The following is a 17089-nucleotide window of genomic DNA, read 5'->3' as shown; positions in this document are numbered from 1 at the left end:
GTCAGATTACGTCCCCCAGCCTCGTCTCATCTCATTTTCTGACCCGTGGCGATTCATAATCCTGTGACCTCTCTTTTATCCGGGCATGTCTGTAGTACTGAGGCGTCTGAATGGATCCTGACAGGGTTGTATTCTCTGTGTCGGGCACAGACTCTTAGACATTCATCATCTCACTATCACCGCAAATAAACTCCGCGGACACTTGTCACAGCTCAAGAGTCTCTTCCTCTGCATCAGGTGACATTGTCACTTTCCTGATTACATTTGTCATTGTTTACCACTTTATTCTCCGCATGGGGGCTGGAGCCAATCCCAGTTGACACAGGGTAGAAAGGCAGGGCCAAGATACAGAGACACACAATTATTCACTCTTATATTACATTACATGTCATTTAGCAGACGCTTTTATCCACGGCGACTTACAATGGAAATATTCACACCTACAGTCGATTTAGAGAGTCCAATTAACCTAATCCGCAAGTACCCGAAGAGAATCCACATGCACACGGGATGAACACGCTAGCTGCACAAAGGAAGGCTCTAAGTTGAACTGGGATCTGAACCCGTGACCTTCTCGCTGTTAGGAAACAATGCTAGTCACTGCACCACCAATGTGGCCCCCAATTTCCCAACCGTTCAAATGAAATTCAGTTTTTGGCCAGCCAACCATCTCTGTTCTGACTGAAGTGAAGTACCTCACACCTGGCTGTCTTATCCTGTGAAAGCGAGCAGCTGCGCTCAGGGATTGTGACACGAACCACATTCTCTTCATTAGACAGCGACCAGACAACTGGAAGAGTCCGTGCCTGTGTGTGCACGTGTGTTTCCACAATCTACTGCGACATCTCGTCAGGGGGATGAGTTGTTGTCACAAACATGTTGAATGTCTATTTTCATACACAGGCAGCAGCAGCAGCATGCTAAGTGTCCAGGAGAGGAACCGTCTGCTCCACCCGTGTTGTCCAGTGTGTGTTTGTCAACAGTTTGAGCCAAATATGCGTCAACAGAAGGGATTAATTGAGCTGTGATTGTGTGACATTGAAAAATAAGAGCTTTTTTTTTATTCCCTCACATTGGAGAGCACACAAAAAGAAGACAGAAGACTTTAAAAAACCTCAAAATAACAACTTCCACCATCGTCAGCTGACGCTGCTCATTTTTGAACAAAGAGCTTCTTCACAAACAGCACAGTCTTGGCTGCACTGCAGAGAAGTAAACAGTTTGATAAATGATTTGGAAAAAAAATATTGTATAATAATAATGTTCTGCTTTAAACATGCACAGGATTTCCCCAAAAGTGCAATTTACTTTATGACGAAAGACTATTGTGCAATCATTGATCAATACCGAGCTATACCGTGTATATTTTAACTAACATTTGACTTAAAAAGAAAAACCCAAAACGTCTCTTTATCGCAACCCGACAAAAATTGGGCCATTTTTCTCAGAACAGACTGGATGTAAGTGATGCTCCCCAGTTAATGATTTTTCAGTTAATGAGATTTTTCCCCACCGAAGTCGATATACATTACAGCACAACTCTCCATTTGTCCACTAAAACTTATAGCCGTGTTCATTTCCAGAGCTATTTAGGTCTGTTGCTTTTAATTGATCATTCTGCAGCCAATTTGGAGCTGCTGACTTTGGTAGTTAATTTTAAAAGTAATTTCAAAGTGTTGTGCTTAGCTGTTCATCTCTGAAGCAATTTAGGGCCACTGATGGTCAAATCTATTTAGAGACGCCACTGACTAACTGAATGGAAAGGAGAAAACAGAAACTGTATCTGAGACTGGAGTCAGGATGGAATACGGGAGAAAAGAAAGGTGGAAATACGCAATGTTGTGTACAGTGTGTGGGCAGAGTCAGCATGCAATTATTTGTATGTACAATGCAATGAAAATCTACATGTTGTGAAGTCAAGTCAAATATAACCTTTAATCACACTCTGAAAAGGCTTCGCCCACATCTCTGCTCAAGGGAAGTGTGTTTGGGCTTCAAGGAAGAAGTGTGCAAGGGCTGGAATTTTGCACAGAATGTAATTCAAATCAGACAAATATTCAATAAGGTCACTCTTCTCACCTCAAAGCGGAGCGTTTGACAGCAGCAGCAGTGACGAAACAAAACCATAGTGGGTTCCACTTTGTAAAACACTAATTCCCAGCACCTATCGATTTCACATCACGGGCTAACAGGAGTTGCTGATCCAATGCTGCATCCATCAGTACATTCAAATGTGTTGCTCTGTGACTTTGGCATTTGCAGTGACACAAACGAGCCAAATGAGGCAGCAGTGGAGCGGCATAACGCATCCCGTCATACATTTCCTCCCATTATATAGTGGGCAGGTAAAATACATGAACTGTGATATGACTGCTAATGGATTTGAATTTGAGCCTTTTAATTGCATTGCGCCCTCATGAATACTTTAGCATGTATATGGCTCCTGGTGCTGACACACAGCCTCTAAGTATATCGAGTCCCATACATACACGCAGTATGCATCAAGGTTGTTAATAATTAAACTGTATAAAGTGTGTTTGACAGCTTCATTAAAGCAGTTTGGTGGGTGTGATTATACAGCGGTGGCTGGAGGTGACACAGGAGATGAAAAGACACTGTCCCATAATGTGCTTGCCGCAGTGACTTAAGTGTATCACAGAATCGCTTTATTTAGCATCACTGTGCCGCATTCGTCCGTACAAAAAGACTTAAGTGAATTTCATTAGCATGAGGAGAACAGTGGGAGTTCAGCAAAAAGTCACAGCTTGGACATGAAAGACTCTTACTTCGATATACAGTACATGCTTTTATCAGCTAAAACCTGCTCCTTTATTTACGTCTTCAAGTGTTTCATAGAAAGCCAAGTGCTGCATAAGTGTCCTGGAATAAAATGTGTTTCACATGGACTCACTGAAGCATGAAGCACTGATGCACCAAATTACTGTATGTAATTAATGAGATGTGAAAGAAACATGTGCAGAGGTCAGACGCCAAGACGCACACTGCTGTAGACGGTGCAGAGAAGAACGTCTTTGACTTTTTGTGATAATTACATTAAGGCTTTCATCCACACGGAGGTAACCAAACCAGACAGACTGGACTTTCAACAAACAAACCATTTTTGTTCTCTCTCTTTAGGCCTCTCCCTCTCTATATTGCTAAAATCTACACATTTGTCTCATTCAGTGTAAACTGCACTATTAATAAGCAAATATTTGAATCAAACACAAAAAAACTTCTTCTTCTTGTTTCTTTGTTTTTCTATCATAGACAACAAGAGGAAGATGATTTTCGGTTCATTAGTAATGAAACAGAAAACTTGTTTTCTTCAGTTAGACAGATATTGTGATGTAGCACTATATGACAAAATATTGATTATCACATGTATTGTAATATTATTGATATTATGTGGACCACGTATTAAGTATTGTATTGTAAGGTCCCCTGTAATTCCAACCCTCATTACTTAACATGGAAAGCTAAGAATGTGTTGCTAATGCCCGTTAAACAGTGGTCATGATCACTAGCTCTTAGCTCCTTTACTTAACTAGTTCATCTAATAGTGCATTGCTAATGTCAGATAAACCTTGTAAAGCTATTAACATGTTGTGTTTGTAATTGATGCCTGAGCTAACTTGGCTAGCTTAGCTAGATGCTGATAATTGGCAACACCGGTCTTCCTCGCTAATACTGTTAAAGATAACAAGGGCTAAAAGAAACTAGCGGTGAAGGAATGTTGTCAGTTATTGCTCAAAGTTTATTTACAGGGCTTTGTTGGCATTTACAGAGATAACAACAGAAATAGGCCTGAGAGAATAGAAACATACAACAGTGACAGATAGTGAGATAGATAGATAGAAGAAGAAGAGAGGGGGGGAGAGATGGAGAGAAGCATATTGAACTGATTGTTATTGTTGTTCCAGCTGAGCTACTATTGATTGTTCTTCCAGGCAGTGACAGTGATACGCTGCACAGCCTGACCTATTTACATCAAGACTACTATCTCACACTCACACACACACACAGAGATGAATCACATGTATGTACTAGTATGTAATTAAATATACACAACAAACAAACTGCAAATTAGCTGCAGATAGGATTAAATTAGACATACATTTACAAACTCTACATTATTGTCTATGGCCTGCAACTCCTATACACAACAATTCACTTTACGTCCCAGTAATGACCTACACTGTGATTATCTTGGGTATTCTGAGCTGCTATTCCAAGATTTGTTAACAGATCAAACATGGAAACCTCCGAGTGGAATATGCTGCTTGTATCATTGTGTACCTGTCTGACTTACCAAAATGCACAATTCCAAGAGAAATATTGCAAAACAGGTACAAGCAGGTTTACTATTACCGCGTACTGTGTTGGCATGAGAGATACCTCATCAAACATGTTAATGAGTTTACACAGGGAGGAGGGAGTGAAATGCTAATGTTGGTAATGGCCGCGCAGTCACGACAATACTGACGGCGTCTTTGAGAATTCTAACAGCGAACACATTTTTCCATGCAAACATTTTCAAACCTGTAGGGTATCTGACCTGGCCAAAAGAAGAGATAGAGGCCACTGACATCAAAACAAGGAAGCCCCTCACGCATGCACAGTGGGTTCCACCCTAAGTCTACCACCCTGAGGTTGTATACTAAGCAAAAGGAAAGAGGTCAAGGACTACTGAGAGTAAAAGCCACTATCCAGGATGAAACAACTAACATTGAAGAATACATCAAGAAGATGACCCCCTGTGATGACCCGTGAAGCCTCAGGCATATGAAACCCAACAGAGAGGCAGCCAGAGGAGCAAACATGGAAGGATAAGGCCCTACATGGCATGTGCAGCACATCACAGCACGAATGCTGAAATATTGCAAAGAAAAATCTGTGCCAAGTATGGACTGGTGGTCCTACGGGCCAACATGGAAGATGGAAGTTGAGAATAACAGAGCTAAGATCTTATGGGACGTCCAGACACAGCAGGACAACTGCGGCAATTCGCCTGGACATAGTGGCTGTCATTAAACAGCCAAATAGGGCAGTGGTGATAGATTTGGCAATCCCGAGCATCAGCAACATCGAGAAGAAGAAACAAGAGAAGCTTGTGGCATACCAAGAGCTGAAAGAGGAGCTAGAGATGATGTGGGTAGTAAAGGCAGCCATGGTCTCAGTAGTGATGAGTGGCTCCAGCAGATTCCAGGAACGACATCTGAGATCTCTGTACAGCTTCAAGATATTTCACAGAACCCTCAGGCTCTCAAAAGTTCAGGTTCTGTGAACTTAAACCTCAGGATCCAGCAACTCCACACACACACATGAAAAGCATCCACGTAAGTGATCAAAACAGGAAACTCAGTATTAATATTCACTGGCTGTGCTGTGCTGTGAGTGACAGAGTGAGACCCGAGGGCCTCATTGAAAAATATTGAGAACTTTCAAAAAGCAACACTCAGGTCTATCATTGAAAGAGGGAAAAATAGAAGAGGATAAATGCAAGAGATAAAAGGAGAAGACACGGACAGAGATAAAAGATAGATTTTCTAAATTAACCATATCAGACAGAGCTCAACAATTTGAGTCATTTTGTCTGTTTGTCTTCAGGCCAAAAGAACCAAAGCAACAGAGATTGAATCTGACCTTTTGTGGTGTACATGGTGAGTCATTTGCATGTCAGAGAGAGAGAGAAGCATGAATAACTCTGACCTCTGCACTTTAGACCCACATTAGACTCATGTACAATGCAGCAGAGTTTTATTTTAATGCTCAGGAGGCCAAAAGCTTCTTTTCTTTTAATAGCGCCCTGCTTCATCTTCATAGAGATCCAAAGGTTCACCAGCAGGAGCTGCTAATTTTATGACCACTTTCTCCTTTTGCTCCACACATCTTTTAAATTAGAGCCTGAGAGTACCATTTACAGATCATATTAACATTTATAATAGACACATTTCCCAATCTGCACGAGGAAGAGTAGGAAGAATCCTGGATAAGTGTTCTCCTCTGTAAAGTAAAGGTAACAGGAGCCCATAAAGCAGCATCACTGAAGTTTGGTCTTCTCGCTCATTAGCCATATGCATATGCTGTGCTGCACTTTCAGTCAGTTAGACTGCTCTGTTGCATGCTTTGATCATAATTGACATGTGCAGGTCACCATCCACCATACCACACAGTAATATATGCATTGTTCATTCACTTGTGATTGAGCATAGAACAAAAAAAAAGACCAGGCCAAACTTAACTATACAGCACACATACAGACTAGAATGTGGAATGTGTTGGGTCCCAACAGGTTCTGGATAAATGGAAGTGTGTGTGTTTGTGCATCTATTCGTCTTAGGCCACTGCACTTGCAATGACTTCCATTCATTTGGATAATCTGAACAATGCATTATCTTTAACCTTACCAAATCAGTTAATGTCTAACCCTAAACTTTACCTATAACCACAATTCAAATCTTAGCTCTAAACTTTACCAGTTTGTCAGAAATAAGGTTCTGCATCATTAGGACCTGGTTTCAGTCTCCATGAGGATTATCATGGTCCGTGTTTATGACAGAAAAGCCTGTCCAGAAGCTGTCAGATACAACAACATACAAAACTCAGATAAAACATCGTCTATCTGAGTAAAATACAAAGGTTTGTTTCCCTTTTAGTTGTTTCTATAAACCTACATAAATATTTATTTATTTAAACATTTGCTTGTAAAAATGTTAAACGTGGTGAAGGGTGCAGTGATTTATTAGACAAAATCCCCGGACCAGGTTCTGAGTTAGGACTGGTTAAAGTTTGAAGTCGCGATTTAGCTTGGAACTTGACCTCAGTATTGTTGAGCTTATTTTCATTTCAAGGACAGGACTTTCAGAACAATCTTGCAAACAACACTTTTGAACAGGGCTCTGCTGGATGTGAAATGAGTAAGGAGCCCAGATTATCACTACAAAAGCCAAAGGTCAACACCAGGCGAACAGGACAACTTCAGAGCGACCGCAAGGAGTGCTCACTCTGCTCCTTATACTGCGAGAAAGCGCTGAGGACCAAAATGTCCCGCGCCTGAATTATCTCAAGCCTTTTTAAGACATCAACTCTGGACAATGTCCCGAGAATTGGGCAAGGACATTCTGCAAACTTTACTGTTGACATAATATGACAAATGTAGCAACAGCAGGAGATTGTACACAAATGTAAAGCAGGGGGCGGAGTCTGGATCAAGCAATTGGGAGGAAGGACTATCAGGAAGTAATATTTAATAACTCTGCATAAAACCAAAAAACTACTAACAAGACCAATGTTGTATATCTTTTGACTAGTGTACTCACACTACTAAAACATTAATGTTCCAACACTCAAATCCATAGAAATCCAAATTTATAGCTACATTCATATTTTGGTCGCATATCAATGACATCACCTGTTTGGGGAGATGCTGTTACAGGTTACATGGAGTTTACCTTTGAAAATTGCCATAAATAATACACTTTTAAATGCTCTTCTGTACTCAATAAAATGCTAGGACTCTTTAGCGTGAAGCCCAAGATCCACACTGGTCCTGCAAATAATTTCACAATAAAAGTCTTGTTGATAAAACATGAATGGAAACAGGGAACAGATACACCGGAGGGCTTTTACTTTGAAATGGGTACATGACACATATTATTGTGTTTGTGACACATGCAACAGGTGATTTGCAGTTCAGTGGAGCTGACATCCAGCAGCTGTAGTGAGGTGTGTAATCATGCACTTCAGTAGCAGAGAGAGAGGGGAAGAGAACCTTAGCTGCAGATATTTCACACTTTGTGTTGAAACAACAAGCAATGAACAAGGATGAAACAAAAAACAGCAAAGCTCTCTCTGTGTGTGTGTGTGTGTGTGTGTGTGTGTGTGTGTGTGTGTGTGTGTGTGTATGTAAAGCTCTCCTATCTCTCCTCGCAGTAATTGTCTTATAATTATTATTCATCACAGACTCTTTTGATCGTGGAGCTAAGCTGATATTAATATTATCAGCTGCTGGAAAGAGAGAGAGAGGGACAGAGAGGCAAGAAACAGAGAATGAAGAAAGAGGGAAACAATCAAAGAATAACTAGAAATCAGAAGCTGCGCAGCTTGATAGAAAAGATTTTACATATCTTCAAATTTACATATTAGATCAAAAAATAAGGGGGGAAATAAGACAGGGGGTGTTATAAAAATAAAGAAGGCTGAAATAACTAGTCTTATGAAACTTTTTTCAGCAATTGCTTGAAGACAACAGATTGAGAAATCTTAAATTAAATGAATAGTTAAGGTGTTTTGAAGTGGGGTTGTATGATGTGCTGACACCTAGTCATGGCTGACTGCCTCTTCTGACTGAAAACTGAGGACAGACGTGAACACACACACACACATGCGCACACGCACACACGCACACGCACACGCACACACGCACACGCACACACACACACACACACACACACAGACTGCTGACATCTGGTGTGTGTTACTGTTGTGTACATATATTCATCCATGTCCAATAAAACCTTCCAGAGAGAGAAGAAGAGAATGTAAAAGGTCAGACAGAGAAAAAATAGAACCAAAGAATCGGATTTGTGAAGGAGAGGTTAAAGGTCACGGGTTTCCTGTTCCATTAGGAAACTCAGGTAGTGCAGATAAAGACTCCATATCCACCGTGTGGAAGATAAATGGCTGTGATCGGAGCACTAAATCATGGTAAAGAGACAGTTTTAGAGTTGTGTGGAGTCAGATTTGCTGCATGGAGAGTGAACACAGCCCAGAGGAATTCACTGCGTCTCCCGACGATGGACCGATATATATCAGCTGTGTGATCGCGTTTCCAGCTCTCTGCTGGGGCCGGTTTGCCTCTAGAGACGGAAGAAAACCCTGGAGGACACTGCCAAACTGCTGTTACTGCCTTTAATTTCATTTCAGCTCTCACCTTATGTAGAGTCAGAGGCAACCTCAGTTGTGTTTGTTTGTGGTTCAGTAAAGAACACAGGTGATATTTACAGGATTATACGAAGTACACATTTTGTAAATGTGGCTCAAATTCAACCAGAGTCTGCAGTCTGAGAATTTTAAACTCACATTCTGCACATTTACAACAACCTAAGAGTTTCAAAGTTGACCGCCGGATGTTTTTTGAAGGAAAGAAAGATTGAGAAATCTTTTCTTTCACTTCATATTTAACGCCGCAGCAGTATGAGATGTAATTGCAGGCAGATTCACAGATACTATGTGGTATCGACGCACACTTAGTGTGGATGAGAATTACCTCTGATACGTAGCTTATCATTTGAGTTTTCATGTATATATTACCATTCCAACAGATAACCATCAGGATCTTTTCAGCGATTCAACAGTGGCCTGTATATTCACCAGTTACACAACAGTAATTTGCACTACAATCCTCTCAGAAATGATAGCGCTGTTACAATATTTCCCCCTAATGAACTGCCTGATAAATGTTGCAGCTGAATGTCACTGCTGCTTTGTCATCTGAAGACACCGTGTATAACTCTTTCTCACGCGTTATCGCACTGTGCAGAGAATTACTGCAGCCATTATTAAAAATGCCATTATCTTGAATGTACCTCCGTTTCTGGGGAATCAGGAAGTCCTCAGGTAGAGTCGGCTGCTGCTTCAAGTGGTGGATTCAGATTCCAGTCACATCAGTGGCCTCGGGGTTACAAGAGAATGACAAGCTAACAAGGACACCCTCCTACCTGCAGAAAGAGCAGAGAGGAGGGAGGGAGGGAGGACAGTGGAAATAGAACAAGGAAGGAGTGTAGGGATGGAGAGGAGAAAGAGAAATGTCAACATGTTGCATCATTAATTCATTATTCATCCAAAAGCTTCTTCGACAGCCTGTCCTCTATCTCTTCTCTCCTTCTCTCCTTCTCTCTCTCTCTCTCTCTCGGTGTATCACCACATGCAGCACAGGCCCGCTTCTGCTGCTGCTAGCGTGGCTAACGTTAGCCACACTCAGCAAACAATGTAAAGTTAACTGTGTAAATTGAGTTCTGATAATCACAACAAACACATCTCAAATGTTTCACTGTCAAGCCACACACGTGCAGAACAGAGTATGAATTAACTATACAGTTTATATGGCTCTATAATCCCAAACACTATTTCAGTTTTTCAGTATTTGTCCAAACCTTGGGATCCATTAATATCCACATTAATGTAGGCACAGTTACAGGAGACTTTCATTAAATTTGAATTAAAAGTTGATGACCATTTTCCGTTTTTCTATTATTCTAGTCTACCAGAGTCTGAAGGTAAGATTCCATTTGTGTCACAAATTTGACCCAAATTTTCAATAAAATTTGGGTCAAAGAAGGACATACTGTAAAGGCTCAAGTTCATTCATTCATCTTCTACCACTTAATCCTCCACATGAGGGTCGCAAGGGGTGCTGGTGCCAATCCCAGCTGACATAGCGACAAACAATCAAGTGTCCATTTTGCCTAATCCCCAAATCTGCATGTTTTTCCGACTTATCCCGGAATTTGTCACTTATCCCTTATTCAATGAATCTGTTTTCATCTACAATACATTTGTGACCCACCACCCCCCTTATGTATAAAAATGATATGGGATATTTCAAGACTTTGTGGAACGTTGTGCATTTCTCTTCAGGTTTTTTTATGCACACGTCTAAAATGTGCTTAAAAACAGAGTGTGTGTTTTCTTGTTGGGCTGCTGAAATTTACTGTACACTGAAGTTCTACCTGTGTCCTCAACAAAGAAAAGAGATAAGACGCTCTTGCTCTTCCCTGCTTTGAGAAACTTGTTTTCCCTCGTCACTCTGTCCTCCCACACACTGAAACCTGCTGATGACGGCTCGTGTTCCCTGTGCCTCGGCTTCCCCAACAGCATCTGGCGTGAGCGCAGAGAACTGCTAAGTCGAGCTGACGCGGAGGGTGAAAGGAAAGGGAAGGATGGTAATAAATTATGAAATAATTCAGGACATCTCTTCCCAGAGTGAACTCGTGGAAAGACAATAAACATCACAGTCTGTTATATACAGTAAAACAAGATGCCTCAAGGTGTTTTTCTCTCTAACTTTGATGTGCACTCCATGTGGGTGGAGTGTAGGTGACTATTTGCCTTTTGGGAGAATAGTTACATCATATTATATGCACTGGTAAACAAACATAGATACAGTATATCCTATATGCTTTCCATTGTATACTGTTCTTTATTCTCTAATACATTGTTTGTAAAAAAAAGAAACCTCTCTAATTGGAATACATGCCTGCAGGGAAGCAACTGTGTTTATTTTAGTTAATTCCATTTGTTTGGTAATAAAATAAATACAAGTGAGGTAATTAAACAAGGTGATAAAATGTGGCCACAACAGAAGAATACAGAGAAAGAAAAAGTGAGCGTTTATAACAAAGCTAAACAAAGAAAAACACAACAAACTCCTGGTGATGAGGTGTGACTGAGTGAGATAACACAATCGACACGACTTTAAAATACAACAGTACAGCTTTGAGTTTTGACATGACAGGAAGCAGCAGATAAATGCAGAACAGGGCAGATCAGCAAATTTAATTCACAAATGCTCATACAAAAAATGCCCCAAATCCTCAGAGCACTGGCTGTGGATTGAAAACAGTCCGTTTCCACATCACACTCCAGGATCAGCCGTCGACTTTTCAGTTTCACCACATTGTCAAGTCTCATGAGAGAAATCCCTGCTCTGACTTTTGTTGTGTCTCCTATTTTCTAAAATCTGCTTCCTGTTTACACTGGTACATGCAGTGTACAGTATGTGAATGGTCATGTGATCATTCAGCTGTGGAAGTATTAATGCTTCTGATATGGTTCTGAAAATGTCATCTGGAAGCAGATTGCAAGATGTATAGATTTAGATGACCCATTTTTACAATATGAATAATACCAAATGAATGTGGATGGTTTTGTTCCCACTGTGCTTTATAAAAGTGTGTCAGTAAAAGGGACCTTTACTGTGAAATAACTCAATTGGAAGTTAAAAATAACAATAAAATCCATATTCATGTTCAGTTGAAGCAAAACTGTCGAGTGGCTGAGAAACTGAAGTTTATATGAGGTTAAGATCTACTTTTTAGGTGCTCTGCTCTGAGGAAAAAGGGCTGGATTAGGATTAGCAGGATTGTAGTCAGACGTAAAGTCCAACACACAAGGGGAAGTCAGATACGGAGCGGTGAGACACAGTGGGTTAAACAAGAACACAGAGAGCAGCAGCGAACGTCTCCGGGTAACAGCAGGATTAGCATTAGCACCGTCTACACAAGAGCAGATTACCTTTAGCATTATGGATTAGCCCTGGCATGGGTTTAGGCTGAGAGGTGAGATTAGCATTAGCTATAGCATGGCCCCCGAGCTCTATAAGAAAGAGATTAAGTGGCACAATGACACACACACACACACACACACACAGGAGTCGCACTTTAAGTATAGGACAAAAAGCTCTGATTCAATTAGCCAAACCTTTAAACAACTGAATAGTTCTATTGTCTATAAACAATGATAGAGTTTATTTATGAAGTTGTTCTTTTTTTTTTTTCTTAAATCAATGTAAACAAAACAGGAACAATATGGTTGGAAATGCTGACTCATCGTCAACTGTTAATGTGTCAGTCAGTGTTTATTGCATTACTTATGTAGATTCTCTTTAGAAACAACATTTGTTGCATTTTAAATTAATTTTAAATAATAAATAAATACTTATAGTAAGGTAAGGGCTTTCCTGACACCAATGTCAAAACTACAGTATTTTTTTGGTAAGGGGATGGCCACAAAAAATTCATTTTTTTTCTTACACTTTATTAATCCGTTAGGGAAATTCTTTCTTTGCTTTTAACCCATCCTCTACTGGGAACCTTCCTGGAATTAGGAGCATTGGGCAGCCACTCAGCAGCGCCCAGGCACCTGAGGAGCAATGGGGGTTGGGGACCTTGCTCAGGGGTACCCCAGCCCTTTGACCTGACTCGAACTGGCAACCCCTCAGGTTACAAACCAGGTTCCCTTTACACTTGGCCATGGCTGCTCTATGCTTTGAACATTACTATTTTGGTTGAAACATGCTTTGAGTTCTACTTTTTCACTTCGGGCACAAATGAAGACGCAACTTTACAGCATTTACAAAAAAGTAAACAGAATATATAGAATATATAACACACACACACACACACACATATATATATATAATGTCACAGAAGCCACACCATCTAAGCTGTGATCACAGAGAGGCTGCCACTCATGCCGTTGACATGTGTGTTGTGACACTGCATGGAGGTCCAAGAACAAAGAACATCAAACCAGTGCTGCTGGGTTTGTATCTCACACCAGAGAGAAACAGAGGAGGAGGAGGAGGAAAGTGAGGAAGGTCTTTCATTCCTCTTCTTCTCCTTCCCCTAAAAATCAAAGGTTCAGCTCCTGTGGCACAAACACAAAGCTGCATCACACATGAAGGCTGAAAGTTGAAAACGTGCACAGCTAAAGAAGAGTTAGACTCAGAGGGACAGAGTTTCAAACATACTTCCAAGAATAAAACTTTCACAGCTTTCTTGTTTGCCTTCTCAGCATTTTCTCTGCAGCACATTCTTTTCTTTACTCTGGTTATGAATAAAATAAAATAAAAAAATTGGTCGCTTCTGTCCCCTCTTCCCTAAAGTCTGACTGACACTTTAATTTAGTTTTGCAAGTCAAGGCCAATCATCCCAATCGACACATGAATAGCAGTCACGTGAAAATTACACACACACGTGCACGAAAGCGACAGGGCTTCACATTATCAGACACAATTGAATGGTCTGACTCCACGTAACAAAGGGATTATTGTAATGAGTAGTGCACTCAATCACATGTTACTGAGTGTGTGTCTAATCTGCTTTACACATGCACTTTTGCACTCATGCATGTACTTGTGCATCACAGTATTTGTCACAGTAACATGGCTACACATACGCGCCCTTGGTTTGTGTGTGTGTATGTGTTGCATGTGTGTGCGTCTTTATGTAAATGCAGATGCTTCAGACGATTTACCTTGTTTGGTTTTTCGCTGAGCAAATAAGAAAATGAGGGAATGAGAGAATTACAACACAAGTAACCTTCAAAAACAAGAAGCCACAACAGAGCCTGTGTTTCAGTGTGATTAGACATGAGATGGCTCTCAGGGCTTTGCATTAGCAGCTGCCACCTTCCTGATCAAATCAGGTTTCCAGGAAGTTCTATTGATCTCATGTCAATAAGAATGTAGGGGAAACATGATCAACTCATATCAGCTGGACTTCAAAAAAAAAACCCAACACTTTCATACTCAATCAATTGTGCATTGTGTGGATACTAGAGCTGAAACAATTAATCGATTAATCGGTTCGAAGATTTCCGATTGTTTAAGCGTCTTAAATGTGAGTATTTTCTTCATTTCTTTGCTCTGGATAACAAAGAAATCATTAAAAGTTAATAATTTTGATTTGTGGACAAGACAGTTGAGAACATTATCATTTCCAGGTTTGACGGACACCGATCAACATTTGTTAAGGTTTTCTGATATTTTATGGACCAAATGATTAGTCGATTAATCGAGAAAATAATCGACAGATTAAAAGATTATGGAAATAATTGTTAGTTGCAGGTCTAGTGAACACAGTGAACCTGTGTTCTTTGTGACACCTGGACATGAAAACAGATATACACTGCCATGTCAAAATTCTATCATGTCACCAGCTTGTCCTGCCATTATGGCTGTTGCCAAGCAACAGAAGCTGGGCACAGAAAAGATCACCAACATCTCATCTCATGTTAATATTTAATGAAAACTCAAGCTCTAAAACCCCTTGTTTTTGTACTGTTTGAGGTCTGGTACTGGTGAAAGTTTTCCTTGGTCGCTTTGGTGTCATCACTTGCTGCGGCACCTTTTGAAAACCAAGTCATAAATAATAATCAATCAATCCTAGGATAAAGTAGTATGAGTAGATTTGACCATCCATTTTGTTTGTGTACAGAAGGACACATTTGAGGAGCCTGCTTAATGGGCCATTAAAATCAAGACGACACAGACAGAATTGAAATGCAGCCTCCAAAGTATGCAGCCCCAGTATTGTGACACAGTTTGTGTAGACACACTTTCAGGTCTATTTGGCATCAAGATATATTGATATCAATTGAGCTTCTGAAGAGCCAATGGAATAAGGTAGACATCATCAAAAGTACAGTCAAAACCAATATCCACGTTAAACATGAGTCACATTTGCATGGATGTAATATTCATTGTGTAATCTGTGGATTAATCATGCAGAATACTGCTCACCTGTGCACTGTGGTTTAGTTTGACCTCAAAATGAACAAAATGAGCCCTGCCATGTTCTGATATGTGTCACTGTAACAACATAACTAATACAGCTGCAGAGCGACAACGGAGGAATTAAACAAATAATTCAACTTGTGAAATACAGAAACATCCATTCATTCACTGTCTACCGCTTTATCCTCCACATGAGGGTCTCGGGGGCTGCTGGTGCCAATCCCAGCTCACATAGGGCAAAAGGGAGGGTACACACTGGAGCAGTCGCTAGTTCATCACAGGGCTAGCATGCAGAGACGACATTCACATTCAGTGTCCAATTAACCTCTGCATGATTGTGGGAGGTAACCAAAATGCCCAACCAGGTCGTGAACCCAGGTCTTTTTGCTGCATGGCACCAGTGATTTGATGACGACCCAATTAGAAGTGTACCTCTTACCACAGGTTAGCAGCAGCAGCAGCAGCAGCAGCAGCATTGCAGGCTTTTGGGAGGTGGAGTGAATGTGTGTATTTGAAGTGATGAGAGTTAAGAGGTTCCTTGAAAGCATCTCTAGCTGTTCCCATGAAATTACCTCACCCTTGTTTGTGTATTGTTTATTTATTTATTTGCTCTGAAAAAATAAAACTGATAAACCTTCCCTGTCAGGAATTGAGGTTTGTTGAGTTGTTGGTCCTCTGCTGTCTCAAGCACTCATTTCAAAGTTTGAAACCTCTTCACAAATTGACCAAAGCAACACGATATCCTGCAGACTGGTTTATCTTTCAGCCATGCTCGTGTTGCCGTGACATGATTTTTATCCCGTAAACATGTACACCAGTATTAGGTATGAGACGGGATATGACAAACCCATTAAAAGTAGGACAAAAAAATAGGTTGAAACTAATTGCATGATCTCTCCATTAGATGTTATTATGTAGAGTTTAGGCTCATCATCCCTCCCCTCCAAAAACGATCAAATTAAAGAGTGAACATGTTATTTCTGCTTGAGAAACTCAGAGAATGCAAATGGTGAATAAGTACTAAAATGAGAGTGCTAAGTTTGCATTAACAGAGGCGATTACGGGACATTAATTTAACAAATGGAAGCAAAACAAGAAGAAAACAACTTCTCCACAAAGTTTTTTTAACTCATCTAATTAACTGCACTTCACAATAAATGACTTCAGACCTACAGTAGTCTCTCCATAAACCCTCCTCCTCAAATGCTCAAAGACGCCTATGCCTCCTTGTGTCCCATCTCTTCTGAAATCGCCCGTCCTTGTGTCCTGTGTCCTCCGCGCATTGGCCCATCTTCCCCTGTCAGCTCTGACTGATAATGCAGCGTTTGATACTGTCGGGTTTGATTGCTGGGGTCTTGTTATCTGTCACTCCGACGACAAGGGAACTCAATCTGGCGACGCCCCTCGTCTTTGGAAATGCCGCACAAGCGGTGCTGCCGTCGCGGCATTCAGTCCAACAACCTGCCATCTGTCACTTTCAGTCAGTGTGTGTGTGTGTGTGTGTGTGTGTGTGTGTGTGTGAGATAGTGAATGAGTGCCAAACTGTCCATTGAAGTGGGATGGAGTGTGTGTGCGAGATAATGAGCGTGCAAGCTCTTATGTCATTTATCAATGTCGGTGCTAAAGTGTGTTTACATGTGTGTGTTGAAGAGATATTGTGTGCATCTGTGTGTGTGTGTGTGTGTGTGTGTGACACAGAGGCGGTCATAACTGCCAATAAATTGAAGATTGGATGGTGGACGTGTGACGACCTACAGCCTCCTGCAAAGGTCAGGCGGCGGTTTTGCC

The 17089-nt window shown here is 40.9% G+C and overlaps 1 protein-coding gene across 4 annotated transcripts in view; it reads right to left on the bottom strand.

Annotated features, from left to right (window-relative positions):
- Nucleotides 1-17089, bottom strand: part of si:cabz01090165.1 (uncharacterized protein LOC100333421 homolog) — a 219372-nt gene that overhangs the window by 123059 nt on the left and 79224 nt on the right. For 2 of the 4 annotated variants that reach the window (XM_044032537.1, XM_044032541.1), the window contains exon 3: nt 9591-9722. The gene's annotated coding sequence lies outside the window, so the exon portion shown is untranslated. Of the gene's footprint in view, nt 1-9590; nt 9869-17089 lie in introns of those variants that run through there. The other 2 variants (XM_044032538.1, XM_044032540.1) reach the window with 2 other exon arrangements.

The sequence above is a fragment of the Solea senegalensis genome, linkage group LG8 (genome assembly GCF_019176455.1).
Source record: "Solea senegalensis isolate Sse05_10M linkage group LG8, IFAPA_SoseM_1, whole genome shotgun sequence".
Taxonomy (NCBI): Eukaryota; Metazoa; Chordata; class Actinopteri; order Pleuronectiformes; family Soleidae; genus Solea; species Solea senegalensis.
Note: the sequence above shows the minus strand (reverse complement) of the source record. Positions and strands in the feature narration are given on the sequence as shown.